Here is an 11,730-nt window from a genome sequence, read left to right on the forward strand (position 1 = left end):
GAGCCAGGGCTCGAAACCAAGATATATCTGAAAATAACTCAGAGTCGCCATCCATGGATGCGCCATGGAACCAAAACAAATGCTCTGTTTGCAATGGGTAACCATAGATACTAAAGGTCCGTGCCTGGTTACGAATGGAGAAGGTCCGAAGAGCGCCCCCAATTCGCCCGAGTGCGAACACTTGGTCTCTTATGCCATTTATTATTAACCTCGGAGAGTTTCAAGCGAAAATCATGTGAAATGGGAACACGCATCTCCGAGAAAACGTCTATCTAATCATGCATGTCTCGGAGATGAAAATAAGCAAAAGAACCGAAATAAATGTCACCTAATGATAACTAGGTTATGAGTGACATACCTAACTGGTGTCTAAGTTCTGATGTGCAAACACATGCAAGCTATAACTAAAGGTATAAGATCAGCACAAGAAAGTAAGAAAACACTACAGAATATACAATATAACAACACAACAAATCCTAAGACTCTTAAACGATTTAGCCCGAGTCCTCGGATGGTCTGGTATTCATCCAAAGAAGCCTACGTATCCCCGCCTCCACGAGAATCAAGGCAACGTAGTTCTTCGCATTTATTCTAAACTATGATGCCTAAGACACCTAGACCTCTATCTTAGACTCGATCTAAAAGACCGGACTAGTTCTTAAAGCTTATTGAACGATTATTTAAATTCCAGTGAATTGTAGATTTTAGGACACCCTATATGCCCTAACTAAATGCAGGTTAGCCCTAAGCTAATGCAGGTGGTTCCTACAACCTATGTGTAACTAGGCTGGGCGTTCTAAGGAAAACAATGGGATCACTGACGCATCTTAGACCTAGTCATCAGTCGGCGATGTGAATCGCCAACTGACCGGACGAAGGCGCTCCTAGCTAGGACAAACTCCTAACTCTAACACAAACACACAACAAGCACACAACAAAAGACAAACTCCTAACTCTAAAACTCTCTATCTAGGACAAACTCCTAACTCTAGAGGAAGATCTTTGGAAAATAAGGTTTTCAAAGGTTTTTTGAAAGATTTTCAAAGTTTATTTACAAAAGTTTGGCTGGACTTGGGATAAAGATCTCGAGCTGCACTACGTACCTCGTGGGAGAGGATCAAGCCAACGTAGTTCGAAACGAACTCTCAAACTACGCTTCTAAAAGAAACACTTTATATTTATTTTTTTAAGGTTTTCAAATGTTTTTTGAAGTGCTTTATATTTTTGACGATTAAAAAGGCTAACACCCTTCAGCTAAAGGGGATCCGATAGAAGAGCCTCCTTACCCACCATATCGCGGTAGAGTAATATAGAGGGAAACGGGATCCCTAAAGCTAAGGGGAAAGAAGATGAATGAGGGAACTAAAGTTCTGATACGAGAAAAATAAACTCAAAGAGATGACCAAAAGCTGACGAGGCTTAGCCAGCATCCAAAAAAGACGAGTTCTAACCTGCGAGGGAAAACCCTAAATAAACGAGAGATGAAACCCTAAGGGTAGACTTCTAAACAAAAGAGACAGACAAAAACCTCTACAAGAAGATCCACTAAACGATCAGTCACTTAGGAAGGGTCCTAACTGGCTAAACACTCTAAGAGGAGAGAATCCCTTGACCTGCGAAACTCTAAGGCAGGAAGGGAAGAGACTGGCTCAAGAAAATGTTCCATCGTCGCCAGACCCCAGAGGAGTGTTCCCAAAATAGATGGAGTCCCGAAACTTGAAAAGGATCCCGAGGAACACGCAAAGGACAGTCCCGAAAAAGAAAGAAAACCCCTCAAACCCTGCGAAGACCCTAAGATGGGGAAAATGATAAGAAGGGCAAGGGGCTGGCTCAAGAAATATTCCGTCATCGCCAGAACTCTACGGAAAGCTACTGAAGGTCATCTCATACTTCAATGAAGATTTTAACAACAAGAGGAAGACTCAAAACTTGATGCGAATATCAAACACCAAGACAGCCTCGAATTCTAATGAAATTCCTAAAAGCATTTGACGAAAGTCTGTAAGAGAGCGATACGCCATTCTAGGATAACCTGCAATAATGCTCCACAAGACATATATGATTTCATGAAGATAGAGGAGGGGGACAATCCACAGGGTGCCAAGATATCAGCTTGATAAAACTAAAGATATTTCAGAAGCAAGACATAAAATCAGGCAATTTATGCCCTTGCACCCACAACATAGGGCAAAGAAATCATTTAATCACTATTATCCATTCAGCCTACATTACTCTCCAATAAAATAAAATAAGAGAACAAGAATGTAACTCAACAAAGAAACTGCCAACATGCATTGGGGAGGGTCAAATTTAAGAAATCTGTAGATGCTCCAGAATCCAAGAGAACAAGCAAATCGATTATCCATCTAGTAACACCCACAGCATGGGGTCTCCTGTGAAATCAGATGATACTTGTATCATCTGATTTCCTACATCAATTAGGCATACGCCACTTCACCTTCCATTCACCACAGAAATTGAAATTCAAATCAAGTCCAATAAGCAAATTGAAATTAAACCCATGAAAGAATGATATACTACCAGTAAACGAAGTAAATAGCTACACATAATTCGGCAGTAGAGAAGAGAATTAGGAATATTACCTGAGCTTACCGAAGGTAGAAACCAACAAAGAAATGAACGGAGAACAATTGTAATACCGGTGAGACTGACGATCGGAGAAGATGAGATGATGTTATAGCTCAGATTCCAGTGGCTGAAGGAGAGTCCAATGGGGTTTGCTGATGAAGGTGGGTTATGGATGAAGGTGATGAGAGAGGTGATCGGAGAATGGGATAAGGTGGCCGGATTCCGGTGATGGCCACCGGAGAAGATGAAGAGATGGAGGTGTTGACCGGTGGCGGGGAGATAGGATTCGACGGAGCTCCGGCTAATGGATCAAAGAAGCAGGAGACTCTCCCTTTCTCTCCCTCTGCTTTTCTTGCTCTAAAATCAAAATCCCGTTTCTCTGTTTTTAACCCAAAATGGGATTCCCTCTCTTTGCTTCTCCTTGCAACTTTGAATAGAAGAACCAAATGGGTTTGAGGTGGATTTGGATGAGGAGGTCGGATTCCGGCAAGCTTGCCGGAATCAACAAAGGTCAGGGACAAATGGGGGTTTTCAAAGAGAATAGAAAAAAAGAAAGTGGAGGTTAAGAATATGGAGGGTTAGTCAGAGATGGTGAATCAGGACATGGGAAGGGTTTTGGGAACTTGGAGGTTTAGATGATGGACAAAGGTGAAGGGATAAGATGGCTGGGTTGTGTGGTCACGGCCGGCGGATCAGGATGGTCAAAAAAAAAAAAAAAAAAAGGCAACCCAACCCCTTCCTTTGATCTCCATTCTCAGACCTCTCTGCCTCTCTCTCTTTCAAACAGAAATGAAGATCCCAAACCCCCCTCCAATTCTTCTTCTTCTAACTCTTTCTGCAAACCCTTTTGATGAGAACGGGCTGATGGGAGGAGAATGGGGGTTTGAGATGGGTTAGAGGTTAGAAATGAGAAAATGGTAGAAACAGGGGAAGTTGAAGGTGGTGGTGGAGATAGTGGCTGGCAGTATGGAGAGGGGCATATGGTGGCGGTGAGGTGTGGAGCTCGTCGGATTTCCGGTGGAATCGCCGGAGAAGAAGACTCTCTCTCTCTCTGACAAAATGGGTTTCGAAATGGGCTTAATGGTGTACCGAGAGAGGGGGTTTGATGGTGCGGCCGGCCGGAGTTAAAGGAGATGGAGCCGGAGCTAGGGTAAACGGAGGTGGTAGGTGGCAGATCTAATGGTGGCTGGCTTGAGAAGATGGGGTGGAGGTAACAATGGTGTAGAGGTGGCTGATGTTGGCGATGACAGGGGGTGGATGGTGGTGGTTGATTTCTTGAATAAAGGTGAGGATGAGGTGGAGAAGATGGGGTCGGAAGAACTCGCCGGCGGGAAGGTGTGGGTTGAGCTGAGCGATGAGGGTGTGGAGAAGCTCATGGGGTCGGCCTCTCCATCTCTGTTTGCAGCTCTCCCTCGCCCAAAAGACAAAAACCCCCTTCAACCCTAATCGAATCACTCTTTTAAAGAGGGAAATGATGTATTTGCCCCTCCTTGCTTTACTGGACAACCCCCTTGGGTGCAACTATGACTACTCTTTCACTTCAAGGGGCTGGCTTTAGGCGAGGAGAGGGGTGAATAAGAAAATGATATATCCCTTCCCTTTTAGGGGAAATGATATATTTGGCCCCCCAAACTTCTCTTGGACAACCCCTTAATGAGCATTTTTTCGAAAATTTCTAACTAACAGTGGGGGTCCAAGTAGAAAACGAGGGCAAGAAAATTCTCCTCTCTCTCTCTTAATCTAAACCCTTTGATTTGATCTAATGGCCATAAAAGATTGCTTGTGAAGGAAGCAACATAAAATTGCCAAGAGTGCCCTCTTTTACATGGGAAATGACGTATTTCACCACCCCTTCCGAACTTGCACCATGACACTGCCCTAACTCGTTCGCTAGGCAGACGTGTACGTACCTTGACGAAATTTCATAGGGACCTTGGTGAGACCCTAAGCTAGCCTAAGGTGCGATTTGGGATCCTAACACACTAATTTGAAAAAGTTAAGCAAAAAAACATGGAGGTGCAGGGCACGGTCAAAATGGGGTGTCTACACTTCCCGAAATTTCGGGCGGGATAAAATAATACTTTTTGATTTCGTGGGATTTCGAACGAAATTTCAAAATTTTGGCAAAAATTTCGGTTTCGGTTAGTACCGAAACTCATTCCGAAACCGAAATTTAAAACCTTGCTTGTAAATTGTAAAGCTAGAAGACTATTTTTGCAAATAAAGCAAAGTAGAGGACTTACTTTTGAAAAACCCCTATTTAAATTTTTGTATTTAACTTACAAATGACTTATGAATTTCCAAAACAGTGGTCCCAGTGGAACCGACCAAATCACCCCATGCCACATTGCATAGGTTTTACAGGCAATGGCCATGATGGCCTCGTCGTAATGCAAGGGGAGACTGTGCTTTTCTGTAACATTATAGAGGAAAAGGGGCGTGATGGCAATTGGCAATAAAGGAAAGAAATCTCTACCAAACAAATCACCCCATGCCACATGGCATAAGTGTTACGGTAGTGGACATGATGCCTCGTCATAACGTAAGGGGAGACTGTGCGTTTCTGTAACATTACAGAGGAAAGGGGTTGTAACGGCAGTCGGCAATAAAGGCAAGGAATCTGTACCAAACAAATCACCCCATGCCACATGGCATAGGTGTTACGGTAGTGGACATGATGGCCTCGCCGTAACGCCAGGAGAGACTATGCATTTTTGTAACGTTATAGAGGAAAAGGGGTGTAACGGCAATTGGCAATTAAGGCAAGAAATCTCTATATAAGTGGCATCTTGTAGCTGTGTGATGTATGCCTTGAAAACGAAAGGAAACTCCCCAAATCCATTGACCATGTAGCCTCCTTTCACAATCTTCTTCTTCTTCTTCTTCTTCGCCTTCTTTTTCTGCAAATACTATATTGGTATCAGAGCTTTGATACAACGATTCCATTTTTGCGGGTTCCATTTTCAACCATCGTTTAAGAATCTGGAGCCCCTTACCGTTTTGCATTTAAGATCATCTCGTACTTTGGCAAGATTTCCACGGACTTTGTCGGTCGCCATCCCCTAACCACAGTCGTCGTCGATCCAACGCTATATCCACTCTAGCCGTCGCCAGGTTCTTTTTCTTTCGATTTGCTCTTCTTATATACCAAGTTCGTCTTTCTTCTCCCATTTATGTTTCGGGAGAAAAGATAAGTTTTCAAAGTTCATCGATTTGAAGTGTTACAGAAAATCAAGTGTTAAAGGAGATTTTTTTAAAATAAAATAAATTAAATAAATAGAAGTAAAGGGCGGTCGGTGAACTTTTTCAGAGGATACATCCTAATATGCATTGTTTCTTCAATTTACTTTTTTTCGGCGAGATATTAATTTTAATTTTTTAATTGTTGATAGGAATTTACAAATAAAAAAGGGGCTTGTCCTCTCTGCTTTCTCTGTGATATATTCCTCTCTATTTGGTTGCTTGTTTTGGGGGGATTGTAGGAGTTTCAAATGCATGAGATCTCCTAGAGATCTCCCCAAAGCATGTTTGGCTGTCATTTACACCTTTGACCACTAGACAACTTCCAGACATCATTATTGGTTTTTATCGTAGGTGGCGCCTACGTGGCGGAGATGTTCCCCCCATAATCTTCTCCCCTTTTTTCACTAAAATGGAGAAATTTGTTGGAGGAATTAGGAGAAATTCTTGTCTTATTCTTTTTCTCTCTTTCTCTCTCTTCCACCTATATTTTGATAATGACACCCTACATCTTCCGCTAATTTCCTCGCACAACCAAACACTACTCGCAAATCTCCCTTCTAATATTCTCCCCATCTTCCATTCTCTTCCATTCCTCTCTAATTCTCTTTGACTTATTTTTCTCCTATTCTCCTAGCCATCTACAAGCAACCAAATAAAATCTTTGACTTAAGATTGTATTTTACACAAAAGCAAGGATCAACTGTATTTTTATAATATAATATAAAGGCCTACAGCCTTGACAAAGTGGAACATAGACTTTATGGGCCGTTTGGATGCCATAAAATATTGGGAAAGTAGAAGTAAAGTGACGTTTTTTCCCTAAAACACTGTTCATGGGTGTAGATATGTGGTCATGATGGTCTCATCATATGGCCAAGTGGGAGATGTTATGGTAATGGCCATGGCCTCGCCAGAATGAAAGGTGAGACTATGCATTTTTGAGGAAAACGGGCGTAACGGCAATCAGCAATAACGGGGAAGAAATCTCTATATAAGCGGCATCTTGTTGCCGACTAGCTGTGAGATGTATGCCTTGAAAACAACAGGAAACTCCCCAAATCGATTGACCTTGTAGCTCCCTTTCACAATCTTCACATTCTTCTTCTTCTTCTTTTGCAAATACTATAAGGGCCCATTTGGATACCCCTTGGATTTGGATTTGGAGGTGAATTTGGATTTCCAAAATCCATGGATTTGAAATCAAGAATTTTAAAATTCACAAATTTATAAATAATGCCGTTTGGATGACCACGTATAGATTTGGATTTCAAATCTAAATTAAATTTTTTTTTATGCTCTTTGGATTTGAATTTGAAATCTAACAAAACCAAAAAAAAAAACCAAAAAGCCCTAAAATACTTGATATAGGGGCATTTCAGCCATTTTCCATGATCCAGGGGTATTCTAGTCATTTTACCCTATATGGGGGTATTTTAATCATTTTTTATGTCATAAGGGTGTTTTAGTTATTTTTCATGACGCAGGGTATTTGGTCATTTTCACCCGGTATAGGTGTATTCCGGTCATTTTGCATGACCCAGGGGTTTTCTAGTCAGTTTACCTAATATGACGCATTTTTATCTCATTAGGGTATTTTTAGTCATTTTAGTCATTTTTCATGAGTCCAGAGGTCATTTTTACTTGATAAAGGGGTATTTTGATAATTTTTCATGATCTTAGGGCATTTTAGTCAATTTATCTTATATGAGGTTATTTTGATCATTTTTATGTCATAAGGGTATTTTAGTCATTTTGCACGACTCGTGGGTATTTTGTCATTTTTGCCTGGTATAGGGGTACTTGTAGTCATTTTACCTAATATGGCTTATTTTTATCATTTTTATCTCATGATGGTATTTTTAGTCATTTTAGTCATTTTTTATAAGCCATGGGTCACTTTTACTTGATCTAAGGGTATTTTAGTAATTTTTTATGATATTGGGGTATTCTAGTCATTTTATCCTGTATGAGGTTATTTTGATCATTTTTATGTCATAAGGGTATTTTAGTCATTTTACACGACTTAGGGTATTTTGTCATTTTTACCTGGTATAGGGGTATTTCGGTCATTTTGCTTGACTCAGGAGTTTTCTAGTCATTTTACTTAATACGATGTATTTTGATCAGTTTTTAATGTCATGTAGGTACTTAAGTCATTTAACACTTTTTTTTGTATATTGTGGTCATTTTAATCCCTTACTGGTCAGATTTAGATTTATAAATAACTCATCGCAGAAAGGATTTATAAATCCAAAAAATTACACTAACATGAGGTATTTGTAAATCTTGTGGATTTCATTCAAATCCAAATCCAGATGTCATAAAGGCTTGCCAAACGCCGAATTTGGATTTAAAAATCCAAATTCACCTCCAAATCCAAATCCAAGGGGTATCCAAACGGGCCTAATAGGAGGGGTAGCTTTGCCTATTTAAGGAATCAAAAAGCCAAAAATCAAGGGTTGTTAAGGTGGGAAATTGCTATTTGTTCTCTTCCACTGTTGGTTCCATTCTCTGTTTCCATATCATTATTCTTTCCAAAAAGGTATCAGCGAAGTACTGAACGAAAAATATGTTATGTGTTATTGATGATGATACTTTTTATAGTTTTGAGAATACTTTTTGTACGATCATAGTCATTTTGCTCATGTTCTACAAACTATTTATCTTTCTTGATTTCTAATGGCTTCATCTTTATCTTTCTTGATTACAGAAATCATGTCCAATTCAAGGAAAAGTGACCAATTAGTACGAGCAAACTACTTAACTACATCAACAAAATGCCCGCTAGAGATTCGGCATGGAGTCGTCATGATGGCTCGGTGTTGAGATGCACTCCTTTTCACTACTAGATTTGGCTGCCTGCGAGAATTTAGAAGAGCATCGCAGTTCTAATATTTGGAAGAAGTGCTTGAATCTACGATGTTGGTGAGGTTTTAGATTGCAGGGAGTAGCAATAAGCATGATTGCATCCATTTCCATGAGATTATTAAGCTATATTTCCGCAAAAGAGGAGGTATTGGAGCTGATCGTGCTATGGTTGAAGCAATTAGCATGTGCGGATCTATTCCTCGAGATACTGAACATATATGAGCAGCATGTTTCTTGCTATTTGAATCTAGGACAGATCGGGATCATCAAACCAGAGCTCTCCAACTTGTTATCCTGCACAAAGTAATTTGTTTTCCCCGTGGCCATTCACAAGTTTGACAGATTCTTGCAGTGCAATCCTGCTTTAGAGATCTTGTGAGTGTGCACCGATGCATTGGAAGTTGCGGAGGAATCTTTCGAGAAAGGGCTAGAGACATCTCTGAGTTGGAGAGTTCAATTCGGTCACCTACAAATTTGAATCTATCCCATTACCATGAATTAGAACTCTTGAAAGCTACTTTGCAAGAAACAAGGGCAAAACTAATGCTTAGAGGAGAACAACTTTGTAGGACAACTATCAGTATCAGAGAGGTAATTCGTGGATGGGATCATTATGAAACAATTTCTACTCGAAAAACAATGGCTAAGCTCATGAGGTTACAAGCAAATCCACATATCATTTGTGTCATGGCATATAAATGATATGAGGACTTGCCTGAAACCTCATGAGCTTCGTCATGGTTTCTCGAGCAGAATTTGTTTCATAATGAACCCAACCACAAATTACCTCTCTGATACTAATAGCTATCGTACAAAGTTGTTCTCATCTATCATATTACCCACCTCTAAGCATTAGTTTTGCCCTTGTTTCTTGCAAAGTAGCTTTCAAGAGTTCTAATTCCTGGTAATGGGATGGATTCAAATTTGTAGGTGACCGAATTGAACTTTTCCAACTCAGAGATTTCTCTAGCACTTTCCCGAAAGATTCCTCCACGGCTTCCAATTCATCGGTGCACACTCGCAAGAGCTCTGAAGTAATATTTGATGAGTATCCCCCGGATTTACTACATCTGCTCGCATTTGCTCGTTAGAGTAGGTTTTCCTTTACTTGCTTTTGTTGGCTAGTGTTGTTATTTTGTAACTAGTCATGTCATTTTGTCTTTTAGGGCAATAGGGATAGTTTGGTTATTTTGTAGCTACTCATGTACTCTTTAGTCATCTTACCTTACTATGGCTATTTAGGCCATTTTCATTGTAAAAGGGAGAAATTTATAGATTTGATGAAAAACCTCTTCAATTTTACCTCTGTAACTGTATTCCTTCTCATCCTCTATTAAATCTATGAATTCTTGGAAATTTGTAAGACAACGATCGGTATCAGTGCGGGTCTCAATGTGGGCCAAACACAATTAACGCCAACATGTGCCCCATAAATCACCTCCATAGGATGACACTAGGTTGTACCCCAAAAATCATCTCCATAGGATGAACCCGACCCTCCGATCTTTAGAGGCTTCTATAAATCATGGCCATAGGATTGTGGCCATTGATTTTCATAAGCCACAATCTATTGAATGGGATGAACCATGTTGATCACTCGTGACAGACTACAAGATATACGGTCATGCTTGTCCCCATGTGGGACCCATTGTTAATTAAAATCATATAAATGTGAATTTCAGTTAAATACCTTATAAGTGCTAACTTATTAATTTATAGCTACGTTTGGTTGCCAGAATTTTTTTTATTCTTGGGACTTTTGTGAAATTTCCGCAGGAAACCCACGTTTGGTTGGTGGGCCTAAAATAACCCCAGGAACCAAAATAACCCCGCACGAAACCCTAGGAAGGAAAAAATACTCCCAGGAACCAAAATAATCCTCGGAACCAAAAACAAGCTTGTAAAATATGTTTTTTCTTCCCAACAGTTCAAGCAACCAAACAAAGTATTTTTTTTTCCCACCATAGTCCGGTCAACCAAACATGGGATTTTTATTTTACCGGAATACTTCCGGGGAGTTTTTTTTTCCACAAAAATCCCAAGAACCAAAAAAAATCCGGCAACCTGGGAGTTGCTAGATACTTTCGCGGAAAGCCATTTCGGGCCTAGCTTTTGCATGTGATGACAGCCGCACATGTTGACTTTTCGGCAGATTTAGTTTCTTTACTATGAGTGTATTGACACATTGATAAACCATATAGACTAATAAATACGAAGTATTCATTTGAACCGTGTAGTTGCCGATTTAGTTTCTTTGGAAGCCCTAATCTTAATTTATTTTGTCTTCTTTTTAAGCCAAATATTTGAAATGTATACGGGAAAGGATAAATGCAACCCCATGTTCTAATAATGCAACTCCTCTCTTTATTTAATCAGGGTTTTTGCAAATGAAGTCTTTTCTTTGCTTTATTTGCAAAAATAGTCTTCTAGTTTAACAACTTACTAATAGAGTTATCACATTTGAGTGAATTTGCAAATCCGGGGGTGCCAACAATTTGTGACCAAAGTGCCATGGTTATTTTTTTTACTCATAAAAAGACAAAAATGTCCTTAAATGTGAAAAGGCGAAAATTACCATGTAAAAAGACCAAAATATCATCAGTGGTATGTTTTGATATGGTGGGCCCCACCAAATCAATTCAAACCCATGCATCAAGGGGGTTGGGGGTGCTTACCATTTTACCTCATGTTTTGATAGGGTAGCTCCCATGATCTTCACCCAAGCCCATGCATAGGGTAGCGGCCCACGATTTTACACCTCATGTTTTGATGGGGTGTAGCCTATTATTTTACACCCATACATAGCATGACCAAGAATGCTAGTATATGTAGAAATGGTATTCCCACACCGCATCAGAACATATCACTAAGGCTCTGTTCACTTGCCTTCTTGAGAAAGGAAAGGAGAAGAAAGTACGTCAAATTTTCCCGTGATTAGACATGATTTGACATTTTCCGCCGTTCACTTGTTTTCTCGGGAAAGCGGAATTACACAGGTGGAAAATATAAATAATGACGTGGAAAACCAAC

General features: G+C 40.0%; 1 long non-coding RNA gene across 1 annotated transcript; it reads left to right on the forward strand.

Annotated features, from left to right (window-relative positions):
* Positions 1–5,411: 5,411 nt before the first annotated feature.
* On the forward strand, positions 5,412–10,002 carry LOC143846758 (uncharacterized). Its single transcript, XR_013234841.1, has 2 exons — positions 5,412–5,703; positions 8,543–10,002. It is a non-coding gene; the product is annotated as an uncharacterized LOC143846758 (long non-coding RNA).
* Positions 10,003–11,730: the final 1,728 nt, after the last annotated feature.

The sequence above is a fragment of the Tasmannia lanceolata genome, unplaced genomic scaffold (genome assembly GCF_043159265.1).
Source record: "Tasmannia lanceolata isolate RefF3 unplaced genomic scaffold, GAP_Taslan_0.1 ptg000015l, whole genome shotgun sequence".
Lineage (NCBI taxonomy): Eukaryota > Viridiplantae > Streptophyta > Magnoliopsida > Canellales > Winteraceae > Tasmannia > Tasmannia lanceolata.